Raw genomic sequence first — 18464 nt, 5'->3', positions numbered from 1 at the left:
CCCAAATTGGCCCCTCCACACACACACACTTAGAGGCTGGCTTTCTTTTTCCTTTTTTTTTTTTTAAAAAAATTAAACCCCAGACAAGAACACTGTCTATCCCAAGACAAAAACTGCCTCCCTTTCTGTACATCCTGTATCTTCTCATCCTAAACAATCATGCCTGGCCCACAATAAAAACAGCCCTTTGCCCAGAGCAACCAAACCCTGAACCCCACTCTTGCCCCCCAACTCTTCTAGCTGTCATAAAATAGCGAGTCCAGAGGCCTCCCCACAGTGGGCCTCCGCTCCCAGGCCAGCAGGACACGACCCCACAGTGGTGCCCCCATGCAGCAGCAGGGCAGAGACCCCCGCCCCCCCCCCGGGAGAGGAGGGACCCCCGTTTCTGCCGCTGCGTGGAGTCAGCGCCCGGTGCGTCCGGGGTAGCTGCGGGTAGCTGGCCGAGCCCCCCTGGCCGGTGGGGAGGGGCTGCGGCCACTCGGGTCTGGAGGCTCCTCCCCTGGGGTGGCCGAGCAGGAAGCGGGGAGGGCGGCTGGCGGGGGCGCGCGGGGCGTGCGGGCGTGCGGGCGGGCGCGCGGGGCCCGGGACGGCGGAGTATGCGCGGGCCTCGGCGGGCAGCCCCGGCTCACAGCCGCGGCCCGGGCGCGCGGCGCGGGGCGGAAAAGCCTGTTTACACAGACTGCACACCGCCTGGGGAATAATGCAGTAAAGGAAGTGAGCCGGCTCGGCCTGACTGCTCCAACTTCCTGCTCTCACACACACCAGAGGGGGAAAAAAAAAGAAAGAGGAGCGAGAGAAAGAAAAAAAAAAAGGGGGAAAAATCAGGATCTCATTACAAGAGCAACAGACCGTCTGCAGACGCCTGTCAGCATGGAAAGTCGGGGGCTTTCGCCCGGGTCCTCCTAGAAATTCCCCCGGAGAAGGATCTTGAAAGCTCCCCCACATCTGGGTAGGTAACAGGGCTTCTGCCTGTTGCTGGGACACTTGCAAAGTTTCATTTGGGGTGTTTTTTCCACTCTTCTTTTCTTTGGTTGGGTGGGGGGTGGGGCGGTGGGCGCCACGGAGTGGGCTGTGGGCCAGGGTGGGTAGGTGGGTGGGAGTGAGTCCGCGCGGGAGGGGGCCAGCTGCGGGAGGGGGCGCTGCCAGGATGCTGCTGCGCCCGCGCCACCGCCGCCACCGCCACCGCCGGAGCTTGAGCGCTGGGCCAGGGCCGGCGGGGGACCCTGCGCCCGTGTCTCCCAGCCCTGGGGCTGCGCTGCGAGCCCAGAGTGGGGCGTGCAAACTAGGGCACCGCTGCAGGCGGCGGGCGGAGTTGGGGACCGCGAGACTTCAGGTCCCTGAAATGAAGAAACCGTGACTGGAGTAGGCTGCGTGCCTGTAGGCTGGACCGTCGTTGACCTTCCAGCTGGGGCTGCGGTCGGGCTCCCCTCCGGGTGGGCAGAGGGCACCGGTGCTTGGATTCAGAGAAGGGGACACGAGTGGAGAGGGAGGTGGAGGACATGGACAGCGAAGATGTGGGGCTGGGGGGTGCGTCCACTCTCGCTGGGCAGGTGACCCCCGCCCAGGTCACCGCCCCAGGCTCACACTGTATCAGTCGGACATCGAAAAGCCCGTGGAGTCTGCTGGGCCCGGTCTGGGAGATGGACCCTGCAAGAGATGATCTGGGCGCTCCCAGCTCTTTAGCCTCTTACCGAATGCTGGCCTGTGATGTTACTGTAACTTTTCTTTTGGAGGGTGGATTAAAATGTGGAGGGTTAAAAAAGTAAAAAATAAAAGATCTCGGTTTTGTTGTTTTCTGAACCCAGTCATCCTGGGGACAAGCTGCAGTTAGGCTGCGAGTGGGGGTGGGAGCAAGAAATGCTATTTCAGAAACTGCAAAAGGGGCTTTAAAAAAAAAAAAAAACGAGTGTCGGGAGAGTTTCTGGCTTGTCTGGAAACGGCAAGACTAATTGCCATGCGCTTCCGCTTTGAAACTGGCAGCAGACAGCATCTTGAAAATGACTCACTAGAGGAGCTCACAAAGAAACTGTGGTTTGCTCCTTCTCAGGTTTATGTATTTGTGCCTTTTACAGTTTCCTTTGTAGTGTTGGAGGGTCCCCCGCCCCTTCCCCGCCAGCCCCCTCCGGCCCTCCTGTCTTTGAAAGCCCCTGGTGGGTCTTTAACTCCCCTCCAATCTCCCAGCCCAGGGTGGGGGCAGACTGGGGGAGGCCGAGTTGTTTTTGGAGTTGGCTAGGGAGAGGGTTAAAGGGATTCTGCTGCTGCAGGGGGAAAAAGTTCCCTGAATTTTCCACTGGCTGCTGCAGGAAGAGAGAGCCCCTTTAGTCATTGCTAAGTAATGTCTGCACACACACCAACTAATCTCATTAGGAGTTTCCGCTGCTCCACACAGGAGGGGTTTTGTGCAGCGACTGTCAGCCTGGGGAGCCCAGTTCTGGAGACAGAGACAAGTTACTGCCTTATTTACTTAGAGGTGCCTTTTCTGCCCCCGTGAGCCTTTTCAGGGCAGTGTCTGAAAAACTGTGAAGTCACTTTGGCCATTTTGGGTCTTAAATTTATAGGTTTTTCTTCTGTGTGTGTGTGTGTGTGTGTGTGTTGTGGTTGTTGCCCATGCAGCTCACACACACCCATCCTCTCCCATCTGTGCTTGGGCTTTGTTGGGAGCTGGGGGTCTGAAAAACCCAGCATGTTCCGAGCATCTATTAATGAGCTTAAATCGATTTCTGAGCCTTATAGCCCAACAAAATACCCTCTGATCTCTCTCCTTTTCTGTCTGGGTCTGTGGCACACATTTATTTGGAAAAGGTCAGTATGAGTTTGAATTTATGAGGATTATAAAATTACAAATTGTATTAGGAGGGCATGTGGGTCAGCTAAGGAAAGTGTCCATCAGTGTTCTTAAGAGTTTCCAGTAAGGATCCCGCCTGCAAAACCCCCTGAGCATGAAAAGCCATGGCCATTCTAGGCCAAATATAGCACAGGCCTTCTGGCCTTTTTTCTTTTTTAAGCCTCTAAATGTTGTCTAGAAATGTGTAGGGTTACTAAAAAGGACAAAGAATTTCAAAGCACCCCATTGGAACATGGGGCCCCTCCATTGACAAGGACACATTGTCCTCTCTTGAGGGTTTTTAAAGTGTTGGTGTTTCTGTTACCTGACAAAGCCGGCCCTAAAAGCAGCCTAGCCAGTGGGACCAGGCTGAGTCAGTGGACATCAATATAGGATGTCCCTCGTACCATGCCTGGCAGAGTAGGTGCTCAATAAATTGCTGCCTTGGAGCTGTGAGTAGGGTGACAACATTGATCATAGGTGAAAAATGTATAATATTATATTATCATAGGTGAAAAAAAGGCTTTCAAAAGTTTGCATCGTTCTTCATGAGAGTTCCCTAAGACTGGAGGTTGTATATACCTCTCCTTTGAATAAAAAGGAGATAATTAGAGCTCCTCATTCCAGCAAATTGTTATTGGGAATGTGTAAGTTTCACTTATATCTGTAGTTTTCAACCAGAACTCATTTTGCCTCCCAGGAGACATTTTGGGTTGTCATAACCAGAGGGGGTGCTACTGGCATCTAGTGGGCAGAGGCCAGGGATGCTGCCAGTCTTCAAGCAATGCCCAGAAAAGTCCCTACAAAAGGATTTCCTTGCCCCAATGTCAGTAATGCCCAGATTGAGAAACTCTTATTTCCCTTAAAAATGATGGTGATGATAAAACTCATACACATTCATTCAACAACTAGGGCATTTGAAAGTGGTCAGTTGTATTTTTGTTGTTGTTGTTGTTGTTAGATATGTAGCATACTATTCATGAATTTTCTGTCGGTCGTGTGAAGTAGAGTGACTTGCACATGGTGACATTGTGACTATGTACACACTGTGAGTTGAGTTGGATTACTTCTGAGATTTAATGAGCTCAGCATCTCCATGCACTTGGTACCAATGCTTTTTAGAATGGTGGCAGCCCAGGTCGGGGAAGCAGTGATTTTTCAGCCCCATTTGAATTTTGAAACTACCTAAACATTTATTATAAAATCTCTTTTTTATTTTATAAGAAATTAAATAATTCACAACTGCTAATATACAGTAAGTGTAACTCTGAGATCATATATTAAAATTTATATTTGTAATAACTTTTTGGAACTCTCTTCCTGCAATTGGTTTTAAAGGACTTCCAGGCAGTGTATATAAATTAAAATATTCCTGCTCAGCTGTCAGATATCGGATTTTGTGCATTTGGTGCCACCCAATTACATTTATATAACTGATTCAGAAGATTGATATGGTGCTTTGAAATGTTATAAACCTATCGACAAACTCAAAATATTTAATGAACATTTATCCAAGGATGTGACTTCCTGGAGTAATTTTTTTTTTCTAGAGTGAGGTACTGGTTACTCATTGCAAGCTTTGCTTTGTTTCAGGCCTAGGGAATGACATAGTCATCTCCATGTTTCCTAGATCTGGGGTTCCTTATCACATCTTAAAAAAAATTGTCTCTCAGTCCATTTTCCTTTTGCCCTGGGGACTGGTTTCTGATGCCCTCCCGAGGGACCTGCCTTTACACCTGCCCCTGAGTGGCATGGGCGATTTGCATGAAGGACCCAACTCTTGGCAGGTTTTCTTGTATGTTTTAGGCAAAAGATTTTTATGTCTCAGATGTTCATAATTCCTCATTGCCTTTATAGATTGATTTATAGCCCTACTTGGGATCATGCTAGCCTAAAGGTATTTTCTGAAGGTTAGTTATTTTTTCCTGTTGTAAAAAATATTAGCACAAATTACCTTAGGAAAATAAGAAAACCACCACGAGAAAAATAAACAAACATCTAACATAATCCTCCTTTTAACATTTTGCTGTGTATTTTCCAGTCTTTAAAAATGCATGCGTGTGTGTGTGTATGTGTATACACACATGAACATGTATTCACATAAAATTTTTTATTTGAAATCACACTGTACATACTGTTTGTTATTTATTTTCACTTAACCTATCATGTAACACATTTTAGTAAGGAGTACTGAGACTGAAATTACCACACCTAAAGCTTGTATTTATTGATCTCATAAATGTGTTGACTCAATGATGGATTTACATAATTTCTATGTGGTCTTGTCCAGTGTTTTCTCGTCCTCTGCGGCTCAAGTCATGTTTTAAGAATGCTGCCCTCTTGAAAGACTGAGTTCCTATGTGCTGTGAAATTTGGGATTTTGATGAGTTTCTCTATGATTTAAGAATGAGTCATGATTTGCACTTGAATATCAAGATGTAGTAACAGGAAGTACAGGGCACTACACATTAAAATAGAATGTTAAGTGATGAAAGGAGAAAAACGAGGTTGGACCAAAGTGCACCTTGAAATCACCTAGTTACGAAGGGGCAGAGGGTGCATTTTGTCCTGTTTGGTTTTATATCAGTAGAGTTTCCAAACTTTGAAATTGTTGCTTTAAATTGATTTTTAGTTCAAGATTACTCTTGCCCATGGCCAGTTCAAATTGAGGTTATTTAGCTTTTTGATCAAAACCATGGCAGAGTCTGTGAAAACTGTTTTTGCCATGTATAATGCACCCTGTTAAGTTGAATTATGTGTGTGTGTGTGTGTGTGTGTGTGTGTGTGTGTGTGTTTAACCTTCTGTTAACAAATCCTAAAGGCCTTCAAATAGTAAATCATTCCTTTTTTGAAGTAACTATCCTTTGCAGAAATTCCAATCTCCAGGATTCTCATTCACATCCAGCATCCATTATACATGTGTCAGCAGTTTTCAAAAAAACTTTGAAACAGGTCATTTTAATAAATTGTGATTTGGTTTGAATTGCCACTAGAAATGGATTCTTTGACTACTTTATTGGTATCTATTAATTTACACTTCCTAGAAAGTAATTACTAAATCATTCTAAGGATTATTTTATAACTTGGCTGAGATTTACTTGTATATATTTAAAGAAATGAAGATGATAGTTCTATTAGTGCATTCTAATTTGGACTGAGATGTCCAGTCTAAAAAAGAGGATTGAAGTATCCTAGTTTCATAAGTTTCTCTGCCCCCTCTGTACCCAGGGGTACTCTTCCTCTGCATCCCCAGCGACATCCCCATTTGATTTGAGGCAGGTTCTCACTAAGTGGTCTTGGCTGACCTATAACTTGCAATCCTCCTGCCTCAGCCTTCTGAGTTAATGGGATAATAGGTGTGCACCACCATGCCTGGCCATCATAGTATTTTTAAAATGATTATATCTAAGAACAGTTCTTAGTTATCCAAGCAGAATATGGAAGTGATGGGATTTAAAACACGCGTATCTGATACCTTTCTAAAGCCCGATGAGATTAGGGCTTCAAGCAATAGAATAAAAAAATACAAGACTTTGGACATCTTTCACTCTTTTAATTAAAAAAATTGAGGCATAATTACATATATTAGAATAACAGATCTTAAATGTTATTCTATGTATACATGTATCCTTCAGCTATTTTTAAATATCTTCTTTGGTTATTTTTTATTCCATTATGGTAATTTCATGACTCCACCAAGTAAATTCTTAAACCCCAGAACACCTTGGTAAAATACTGCAGTATTTTTATTTAATCTGTGTGGTTAAAAAAAGAAAAAATCACCAGGCTGGGCCTGGTGATGCATGCCTGTTATCCCAGCAGCTCAGAAGGCTGAGGCCAAAGGATAACAAGTTCAACATCAACCTCCACAACTTACTGAGACCCTAAGCAACTTAGTGAGACCCTATCTCGAAATAAAATATAAAACAAGGGCTGGGGATATGGCTTAGTGGTTCAGTGCTTCTGAGTTCAGTCCTCAGTACCAAAAAATAAAAATCACCAGAATGTGTGGATTTCTTCATTGTACAGTGAAATGAAAATAATCTCTTTCACAGTCTTTAATATCCAGGACATAGTTACCTGAAAGTAATCTGGATGTTGTAAATACAAACCTATTCCCTTAAAACTAACTGGGCTGAGAGGCTATCATTTAATCTTCCTGGGCCTCAGTTTCCTGGGCAAGATGGTAATATGGTTGAAGTGGAGAAGTTGAGATAGTCCCTTTCCAGTCAGGAGTCCCATTTGTGTTTAATACTTTTTTTGGAGTCAAACTTGACTTCTATGAGTTGTAAAAGTGCAAAGTGAATCCCCAAACAACTGACTTCAAAACATACAGCAGTTTTAAACAAACTCTATGATTTTGCAGTGGGAAGAGGAGTTCCCCTGACACTGTCCCCTTTAATTCTGTGTTGGCCCTTTATTGGGTAGGGAAGACCCCCAAGGATCACATGCTGCACTTGTTTCCGTCCTCTCTCGAGGCTTGTGACAGGCAGCACCCATCTCTAATGACCGTCAGTCAGTCCCCTCATTCTTGAGGTAGCAGTGACTGCCTCTGGGTTGGGGTGCTGAGTAGGCCCAGGTAGTGTTCGGGTCACCAGGCAGAGTTCCTGCTCCTTCCCGCCTACGGTCCTTGAGGATGTCCTCCTCCTCCACCAGTGTCTTGAGGGCTCCCTCTCACCCCTTCTTCCTCAGGAGCTGGAGCAGTTCTTTCAAATCACACCAACTTTGTCGCTCCCCACCTGAAATTCCTTGAGTGGCTTCAGCTTAGTATAAGGACCTAGACCCTCACCCAGAGGAGCAGCAAGCTGTGATTTGGGACAGTCACTCTGGCCTGCCCTCAAGTCCTTAAATGCTCACGGTGGCCCTGGCCTCTGGGCCTTCCTAATTGCCCTCCTCTCTCCTGAGAATCCCCTCCCTCCACTGGGTCTAGCCAACGAGTCGTCACCCCTTAAGCTCCCTCTCAGCTCAGTTATCATTTTCCAGGGAGGCCTCTGCTGTCCCCCAGTTCACAATCCCTCCATCGTCCCCTCCTGGCCTTCAGAACCTTTGCCACAGGACGGTTTTAGATACGTATTTCTGGAGATAGGGCGGTTGTCCCTCGTTCTTCATTCATGTTCTTTATCCAACCCTCAGGAACCAAACATGTGGTGGCTGGTGGCCGTGTTATCTGAGGTCACTGTCCAAACCTTGAACCCATTAGTTTCAGATAGCCAGGGATGCCTGAACACCTACCTACGTGTCCCACACCTGGGTGCCCATCAGGCTGTATGAATCTCTGGCCTGTTTCTGTTCTCCTACCCATCCCATAGTTGGCACTCAGTGGAGGGGACACTTGTCTGTGCAGTTGCTGTCCCTTTGCTGTTGGACAGGGTAAAGCACTTTGTTTCTCTGAGTGACTCTAATGCTTTCCTAGACAGTGAAACTTCTTGGATTAACAACAGGCGGATCTCTTGGTTAAACCGTCAACAGCCCAGAGGATCCATATTGTTTTCCATAGTTTTGGTCTAGACTTTGAAGAGTAGGAGCTGTCAGGCAATCAGGTTACTTTGTTGGTATCTAAGAGGACAAACTCTAGTTCTGTGGTTGGAGCTAGTGTTGTGATTCCAAGAAGGGTTGGTCAACAGCTCAGTCATCATAGGAAGACTGTAGCTTGGAAGAAGTTTTGTCCATGTCATAGTGAATCAATCTAAAGTAACTATCCTTAGTCCTTTATTGAAGACTTCAGTGAAGCGAGTATTCATAGTGACCTTGGATCATCAGGGTTGAGTCCCATAATATTCATAGTTCCCTTCTTAACTTACACAAGAAAAAAAGTGTGAAGTTTTGTCCTTAACTTTTTGAGGTTAATGACATTTCTGATTGAGTTTTAAAATAAAGTCTCTGCTTGTGTGATGATGAAAAGATCAAGGACTAAATATCCAAATCGGTGTTGGTGAAAGAATGCTAGTTCTACTGATTAATTTCACCTGGGTTTTGCCAAGGAGCAGTCAAACCTCGATTAACCAGAATGTACAGGGGAAGCAGACTTGTCCCCCTACACTGAACTAGAAGAATGTGGCCAACACAGCAAAAACAGCAGGATAAGCCCAGGGATTCATTCCCAGGTATGCTCCTGGCTGACTTGGGGATTCGGCCCTGCTGTGCCTGTAGGTGGTCATCATCCTCAGAGTTGATAAAACTGAGGCCCAGAACGATCGGATGCTCCCTTAAGCAGTACCCTAGACAAGAAAAGCTGGTGTTGACTTTAGGACAGTTTCCTAACACCAGGAAAGTACATCAAAAAGGTGGAGTGTATTAAGGTGAAAGAGATCGGTGTGGAAGGCGTGTGTGTGTGTGTGTGTGTGTACATGTGTCGCATGTGTGTGCCTGTGAATAAAGGCTGCAAGAAGGACGCCTGGATGTGAAAAGGGGACAATGTGTGGCCTCGGTCTCTGCTGCTGCTCCATACAGAGCCTCTCTGCCCATGTAGATTTGAGCCCCAGTTCAGAGGTTGGGTGCCTAAAGTGTTTACGGAGCTTCTCCACCCAGAAGGATCATTGTTTCATTGTGAGAAGTCAGGCGAGAACCTGGATTTATTATATGATTTTCAGGAAACGAGAAAGTTTAGATTCCTGATAATTTCATCAAGTCCTATTATGAACATACAAAGAAGAGACCTAAAGCCATTTAGCACTATTTGAAAGACTGTGTGAGTTGCCCTGCCTTGGTTTCCTGGTGTGATCTTGAACTTGAAATCCTCTGGAATCCAGAATTCACGAGCATTAGTAGGGAAGTGATTTCTCCTAGTGTCCCTGCCTATTTTCTAAGCCAGACCCCAGATACTGATCGTTTAGACCAGAAGGCATTGGATGGCATCTTTTTCTATTCTTTAAAAACATACCTCTAACTGCAGAGGTGTGTTCACATCTGCACTGGATGCCTGGCTTGCACGGCTGGATGGACTGCATCTTTTGCCTTCATCTAATGGTGAAGGTAAAAACAGATGTCAGCTTCTTGACATACTACTGAGTTCACTTAATTATTCCTTACTGTTCCTTACTATTACTCCCCAGCTCTGCAGTTTTGATATGTGGGTCAATGGAGCACTTGGAAGAATGTTAAAATGTCTTAAAATAAAGATGACGTTTGAAGATATCTTGAATCAAACCAAGTGACCCAAGTGTATGGTGGCCCTCTAAGGCTTGGAGTCACTGCTTTCAACAAAGGCCATTGCTGTGCTTTGATTTAAATCAGAGCTGAACCACAAGAGCAGTATCCTTTGGCCTTTGCCACTTCCTCTGTTGTTGTTTCTAACTAAATATTAAGACTTAGTAAATTGTCATGAAGAAAGTAGCAATTTTAAGACCTCGATGTAGCATATCATACGTGCACCTCATAATTCAAATACTTTACCTAATTTTTTTCTTTACCAAGCTGTAGGGGAAATCATCTCAATTCATGTCTGGCTGTTATTTTGTTAATATATTCATGCTGAACAGTTAGGAAAGAGGAAAAAGGTTGTATGTGGCATTTCCAAAAGGGCCTGGCCAAGTCAGTAGAGGGCAGATTCCTGTGTGGGAAGCAGGGCAGTGAGGTCGCTGGGGACCTGGGTCTGATACTCCACACCCAGGCCTTCTCCTCTCCGTTGTTTTGTGCAGCAGCGTTCATCTCACATGGGTAAAGGAGCCCGGAGCAGCCACTTGGTGACAGATTTAACATGCTTTCGTTCACATATTCAGTGCATCTTGGTGATTCATGAAAAAAAGAGATTTTTAAGTAGGAAGCGCCGGAGAAGATGATTTAGTTTTGAAATCATTCACTGTGCATTTTGCAGCCGTTTTCTTAGAACATCCACCAGCACACCAAGATATTTTAAATGCGTTCCACTTACTGTGGTTTGTCTACAAGTCAGGCGGGGTTTTAAATAGACATTCAGTGAAACACCAGAGGCCTTTTGCCTGGTCTCTTACCTTAACACCATTATATGTTCACTTCATGTGCAAAAGAACTTTGTGAGAAGTTACTTAGATTTCGAAGGAAGAGCCCTCTGTCTTTGGCACCAGAGCTGTCATCTGTAGCTGGACCTCATATTGACGTATGAAAATGTGAGGAACATCTGCCTGTGGGGGGAGCAGCACTAACGAGGGCAGTCACCACCTCTGGGACTTGAGTTGCAGCAGATCCCCACATATGTCCACCACATGAGCAGGTGATGATACATTAAAGACTGCAGACTCTGTTAGTTTTTTTTTTTATATAGATCTCCTCCAAAGTGAATACATTATCATACCCTATTTATGTATAAATGTTCATGCCTAGAATTTGCATTTCCTAAACCATGAACAAGTTTTGCTGTGAGAAGAACACCATAGAAAAGCAGTGAGCTGAAGTGACCATAGACTCGGGCTCAGAAGAGTCCAGTTCGTGGCCTAGGTAACCAACTCTGCTGGGGGCTCTTTGTGCTTCTCAAAAATCTCTAAACGTGGGGCTGGGGTTGTGGCTCAGAGTGCTTGCCTTGCACGTGCGAGACCCTGGGTTCAATCCTCAGCAGCACATAAAAATAAATAAGTGAAGTAAAGGCATTGTATCCAACTACAACTGAAAAATAAATATTAAAAAAATCTCTAAACATGATGTCACTGGTGGCCCTTTGTTCATAACCATTTTTTTGTGAGAATACTATATATGTAGCAGGACCCAAAGACCAGCCGATGTCTGTTATTAACTAGCTAAATCTTGACATTATCAGGAACCAGGAACATATGTTGGCAAGTGTTTGATTTCAGAAAAAGAAACAAATTTATAATTCTAATAGCCTTTTGTAAATTATCTGTGTTCGAATATGCTGTATTGTGAAGTTTTAACCCTGATCAGACACTTCTATACCGTGTCAGGATTAGCTAACTAATGTCCTTTTCTATATCTCTGTACCATTTTTAAGAAGAAATTTAAAATGGGTTCAAGGAATTTACTCCAGGAAGAGAGAAAGGTAAGTTTTCCAGGAGGGTTGATTTCTTAGTGACTTTGCCATCCTGAAATGACTGAAGAAGTGAAACTTATTATTTTAAGTTCTGTGGAGAAGCAAGATAGTTCCAGGTCTTTCTGGGAAGAGCGTGTCCTTCTCCTTTGCCAGGGCTTTCTATGAAGCAAGGCTGGAAGGAGAAGGTCAAGGGTTCCTATTGCTCCATCCATTCCCCTAGAAGTTGTAGCCTGATGTGTCATGCACGCATGAGAAGGTGCTGGTGAAGAGAGACGTGTTTTGGTGGTGACAAGAAATGAAGTGGAGGCAAACAACCAACCTGTGGGTTGACTGTGGGACCCACAGTGGCCTTAGAAAGACAGGGGCAGAAATGATCCTAATTCTGGAGGAAGGGGTCCGGGGGGGAGCTGGAGGTCTGAGCCATGGGGATGGGTGGGGAGGCTCTATAATTCTCCCACCTGGGGTATCGCTATAATCACTGTGCAGATGTTAGAAGTGGCTCAGACCAGGTGCAGCCGGGCCAGGGGAAGAGGAAGGCGCACAGATGTTTGGGTACCTCTGCCAGGAAACCCCCACCCATTGCTACTGCAGGACTGGGGTGCTGAGCACAGCTGTGCAGACTTCCTGATCCCCAGGGTCCCTCGGGGATCCTTCTGAAAGGAAGGGACAGTGTCACAGCTCACAACTGACCCCACCTGGGACTTCTTCCTCCCAGGGTTGCACCGTCCTTCCTGACCCAGGTGTGGCCCCGGGTGTGTACACATGTAGGCAGAAACCATTGCAGACTCACCATGGATGCAAAGAAACAGAGACCAACTCCATTAGAGGAGCGGAGACATGACTTTTCTTTCTTGAAACACACTTTATCTCCCCCCCCCCCCTTTCTTCTAATGTTTCCACTGGGTGGTGCTGCAGGAATTCCTACCTTTTGCCTTGGATCTACCCTTCCCAGAAAGACGCCTCTGAAGCATAATAGGAGGAAGTCCTGATTTAGAAAGATTTTACAGTTTCTACACAATAGAAGAGTTTGGAGGATGCTCTGGCAGGAAATGTCTCAGTTTCTGAATGTGGAAAAACCACCATCATTCTGTATCATACAGAAGTGTTCTCGTTGCACCGAGTATATATTTTGAGTTTTACCAGCTTCTTTACCAGTTTTACCAGCTTTCAAGTTTATCTAAAAGATTATGGTTTCCTTCTTGTGGAAGTGGGATGTGAGATTGCCTTTATTTTGACTTTTGTAAAGCCATCTTAAAATTTCTAAGTAAATACATTTTCAATGGTAAGATAACCATAGATGTTAAGGGAGGGAAAAAAAAATCTCTGTTAAGGCTTTATTTGGAGCTGAAGACAGTCTTCCATTCTTATTTCAAAAATCATTTCCACAATGTATAGATCAAAAGGATTCCTTTGTTTATTTGCTTTGCGGAGCTGGGGACGGCGCCCAGGATCTCATGCTAGGCCAGCGTTCTACCACTCCTACATCTCTAGCCTAGATTACATTTTTTTTTACTTTCAAAATACTCTTAATCTTAAAAACGATTTGCTAGTATGTAAGGAGAGGACTGGGGCTGGCCTGATTTGCCCTTTTACAAGCAAGAAGACCCCAAGGAGAGGAGCGGACCCCTCTGCTTCAGATGGCACAAACGCTGAGGCTTGGGCAGTGTGAGAATGTGTAAAACTCCCCCCTTTCCCCCTGAATGCACAGATTCCATTTTATTAATGTTAATAGTACAGAAAATGGGCAAAAGATTTTCCATTCAAGCAAAGGCCTCCAAAACATACGAGTCAAGAGTATTGTGGGATGGAGAGGTTAGTACTGGAGATTGGGGAACTCATTAAAGCTTGGATTTCAGGACAGTTGGCAAGATTTTCAAAAGTTTCACTGGCTGGCCAGGCAGCCTGGTTTCTCGGTGCAATCCTGGACACCACTTTCTTAGAACCTGGGACAGGCCTTTCTTTGAGGTGTTTCTTTTCCCAGGAAAGTTGCTGAGGCCCCGCTGGGGGCTGGATGCCATCCAGGTGCTGTCACACAGTTTCAGTGGGGTTCTCAGCATGGCCTCCTTCCCACGTGGAGTGGTTGTCATGATTCATTTCAGAGTGACAGGACACGCCCATGTGTTTCAGGCCCTTCTCAGGGGTCAGGCTTGCTCCCTTAGGTATCCTATGAGCTCCACGCTGATTCCACTGTCCCGTGTGCACACGCCCAGGGGAAGGACCGCTGTTTCTGTATCTGAGGAGGAACTGAGTTCTAGAATCCTTAGCATCTCTTGTCCTCAAGAGCCAACGCTGATCATCTCATGTGGGGCGCACCTGGCCTATCTAAACCGGCATTCACATCTTCTGACAGAGGAAATTGGTTAGAAAGAAGTGGCAGGGATCAGTTCAAAGGTTCTTTCTTGAAACAGAACTCAGTCAGAGTCATTGGAGTCACAGATGAGGCAAACCCAGAGAGGAACAAGGATATTTCCTGTCTTGATCCCTAGTGGGAACGTTGCATTGGATTTGACGTTAGCAGGAGACATCTCCGAGTAGCAGTGGCCATGCATATAAGAAGGGAATCTTCCACGGGGGATGCATGGTGATCATGAACGTGGACTTGTGAGTCAGATGCTCCTGGATGTGTGTCGGTCTGTCCTTCTCCTTCCTGGGGCCCAGTGTCTGCTTTCATATTTTAAGTCCTGGCTTCCACATAGCATAGTGAACTAAGCATGAAATTTAGGTGGCATGTATAAAGCACTCAGCACCATGCCTGGTACATACATGGTCATTACATGTCAGCATTAAAAAGGAAAAGCTTCTATGTGAGTGGATTTTTTTTTTTTTTTTTTGGTCTGAGCCTTGAGAATTCCACAGAATCTCAGTATTGGTGGTGGTAGAGGCTAGAACTAACATTTCTTTAGAACAGGGCTCTTGACTGATACATTGATTGTGTCTGTATGTATACACACATTTTCCTCCCTCTCTCACATTCTCAAAAGGATCCATGAACCAAATACATGAAGAAGATCCTGCTCTGGGGTTGTGACTGAGTGTCTGTGTCTATGTGTGTATGCACACACACATCTGTTTTATGTGAATGATTACATATTTTAGGTTAAGTGTTAAGATTGTTGGTCTTAAAAACTGTAATTTCATATAGTTCAACCTAATTGTGGTGATAGTTAGGAAACAATTTGCAATAGTATCATAATGAGATTGAGGTATGATCATATAATGAGGTATGATCACAGCTTATTTTCATGTTATCTATCCGAACGTAGCCAATTAAAATCCATTAGGCAGCCTTGGACCACTAGTATTTTTATATTTTATATATATAATGCTATCTAAAATAAGATTTTTTAGGTCGATTTAACTATGTGTAATAACACATGGAATGAATCCTGTTCCTAGTTCCATGCTCTCTTGATCCAAATGACTTTAGGAGAATCTGCTTAGGGTTTTTTTTTTTTTTTCCCCCTGCTGAATTCATATGGTTAAGTCTTTTGGGGAGGCCAGAAATCCTCAGAGTTCTCTCGGACAGTTAAGCACATCAGTGATCTTTGAGAAAGCAGAGTTTGGCTGTCGTGTTGAGGGTTAACACAGCTGACACACAAGAGCAGATGAAACCAGAGCTGCAGTTACAAAGTGGGACAGATGTGGGAGGCCAGGTTTCCTGTGGCCCATTTTCCAGTTTCCTGCCTGCAACCTGCAGAAGAAGAGGAAGCTTAATGTTACCAAGTCCGAGAACTGGAGGGGGATGTGCTTCAAGCCAGAAAAGTTTCATGCCAACAACGGGGACAACAAAAGCCCCTGCAAAGAAAGTGAATGTTCAGGATTTCATCCAAAAACAGCTGGGAAGTTACAGCCCATCTGCTTAAAGAGAAGCCTTCTCACGGGCCTGCTCTTCCACGGGAGACCCTGGGGCAGGGCTGACCCAGGATTTTACAGCCCGACTCATCTTTCAAGACAGGGTCTGCTGTTCTAATGCGGTTGGTTACTTGAAAAGATTTTCCCTGCCGTGACCAGGCCTTCTAAATCTGTTTCCTGGGCACACTGGTGAATGGGGGAGGTAGATGTGGTTAACCAAGTGGCCAGAATGGAATCCTGGGTGACCTGCTGGCTGCTTTGATCTGGCAGGCGTGCGTTCTTTTAACTGCCCCATAACATCTTCACCTGATATTTTCAAATAAGAGATGAAATGGAGGTGTGTATGTTCATGGTGACATCTCTCACGCTCTGTTTGTATGGCTACCTTGCGATCCAGGTGGGGACATGCAGGGCTCTGGCCATCAGAGCCAGTGGGGAAGTGGGCAAGTCCATCTTTGTTCTGAGGGGGGAAATTACTAATCTTCCAGGCACTTTAGTTCATTTGAGGAGTCGGATTGTGCAGTCCCGCTGTAAGGGTAGAGAAGTTGAAGTCCAAAGTAACTGACTCACTGCACACCGTTTTATTGAGCACCTGCTGTATGTCAGTGTTGTTTTGGAATTTGCTGGGTGATGCTGATGGATAAAAATAAATAGCTCCAGCTGGGTGTGGTGGCACATGCCCAATCCCAATGTTTCCAGAGGCAGAGGCAGGAGGATCTCAAGTTCAAAGCCAGCCTCAGCAACGGAGAGGTGCTGAGCAACTCAGTGAGACCCTGTCTCTAAATAAAATACAAAAATAGGGCTGGGAATGTGGCTCAGTGGTTGAGTGCCCCTGAGTACAATCCCTGGTACCCAATAAATACATAAATAGCTCCAGCTTAGCCCCACCTGTGGAACCTTGTTGGAAGCTGCCATCAGGCAGATAGGAAGGCAATGTGAAGGCAAAGTAATGATGCATGTCCTACAGGACACTGTTCAGACTTTCCCCACACGCCATCTTATTTAAATCACTTGCGTCTTTGAGGCACAAACAGGTGTATGCTTCTGGAACAATCAGTTATTTCTTTACTCTGCAGATGGAGTATCTCTTCTTCTCCAAGCCCAGGAAGAATAAACTCTATATCAGGAACCTTAAGAAATTTGGGGAACTTGCCAAGTTTAGAGATCAAAGAGGTACCTGGTGAGGAAACCTGGACTGAGAATAGGCCTTTGCCCATCCTGATGTGGGCCTTCTCTGAAAATATGGGATAAGATAGGGTTGGGTTGTGCAGGGGGTAGGGGTAGGGGTGGGGGTGGGAAGGGGCATGAATTTCAGGGTGCCGGAGGAAGTCAGAAGGGCCCAAAGATACTTTCTCAGCAGGAGTCAGTGTAACCATCCATTTACTTTTCCAGAGAATATTTACCCATATAAAAGTCACCAGTGAACTAACTGAACTGCTTCTAATTTACCCAGAAACAACCCAATGTCAGAAGGAGAGAGGGATGGTTCATACACACAGGAAATTATATATTTTGTTATGACAGTGGTAATCAGTGATTTCTTCTGAGAGGTCTCTCTTTCCTCAGTTGAAAGCGTTATTTAAAAGACAATGCAAATTATAAAGGGCACATCCACAGAAGGACCAGTGTGTATCTACTCCTTTTTTCCTATTCCCATTGTTCATTAAAAAATGAACAATCTGTAGATATTTTAGAACAGAGGAAAATAGAATTTTTTTTAATTAATGGAAAAGCTTTGGGGGACATGAACTTGGTCTCATGCATATATATATATTTTTTACATGTGTCCATGGACAATAATTACAATGCTTTTTGAAAATAAATTTTAATAATCTTAGCTTCACCTCACAGACTTTTTTGTTATTTATAACAAAAACAATTCTGAACTTGTAAGGGCTGCTTTATTTATCAAGTTATCCTTATTGACTCAATGCCTTAAGGTTTTTCTGTGCTTAGTTATTGCGAACTCCACATAATACAAAATATTTTCTTCCAGTTCCTTGGTTCCAGTGTGGTTTGTTTTATAATACAAAGTGGTTTCTGCCCTTTTTCTTGGACAATGATAACATAGTGGTTAAGAAACATGTAGACGCTTAAACTACAAAGTTAAAGTTGGTAGGTTTTCAGCGGGAGAGCTCAGACTCCTCATTTTACTAACCCTGCAAGTTTTAATAAACAAAACCACACATGCTTACTGAGCACCTACTCTGTGTATTTGCACAGGAATATTCTTCCTTTCTTGGAGCTTTCATAACTAATTTTTCTTTCTTTTTAATTGGTTAATTTCATTAGTTTTCACAACATAAAAAATTTAAGAAAATCAAAGATGATCATTCTGCCTCCTCAGCTCCACCCCAGTGAAACTTGAAAAATGAAACCCGGGACATGCAAGGAGAAGTGCTAGGTTGCCATCAATAGAAAAGCAAATAGGTGGGTATTTCCACATCTGAGAATGGAAGCAAAAACCCCACTTCACCTAAGGATTCTGTGCAGCCAAAGCACATTAGGGCGTCTGGCGCCACCTTGTGGCAGACAGGAGGAGACCCACCTCCAAGAAGAGGAGCGTGACTCCTAAGAGGCAGAGGGGTGGGCCACCTGAGGATGAGCTAGTGTCATGTGACCCAGCAGAGCTGCAGTAGGCAGAGAGGGACACTGGGACAATACACCATGTTCTGTTTGTAGCATCTTTCACTTTGAGACTCTGTCCAGATTAAAGAATGAATCCAGGAGGTTTAAACACAGAAGGCAGAAAACAATCCCTTAGAATCTGCAGAAATGTCCCCTTTGGGGCCAGGGGTACCACCTCTTGACTGGGGGGCCACCTCCCCA

The 18464-nt window shown here is 44.8% G+C and overlaps 1 protein-coding gene across 1 annotated transcript in view; it reads left to right on the top strand.

Annotated features, from left to right (window-relative positions):
* Positions 1-571: 571 nt before the first annotated feature.
* The window catches only part of Elk3 (ETS transcription factor ELK3), a 64381-nt gene continuing 46488 nt past the window's right edge, over positions 572-18464 (top strand). Inside the window, exon 1 of the mRNA XM_027951391.2 lies at positions 572-949. The gene's annotated coding sequence lies outside the window, so the exon portion shown is untranslated. The remainder of the gene's footprint in view (positions 950-18464) is intronic.

Source organism: Marmota flaviventris, chromosome 3, assembly GCF_047511675.1.
Source record: "Marmota flaviventris isolate mMarFla1 chromosome 3, mMarFla1.hap1, whole genome shotgun sequence".
In the NCBI taxonomy this organism is placed as follows: Eukaryota; Metazoa; Chordata; class Mammalia; order Rodentia; family Sciuridae; genus Marmota; species Marmota flaviventris.
This window is presented reverse-complemented; position numbering and strand designations above follow the sequence as displayed.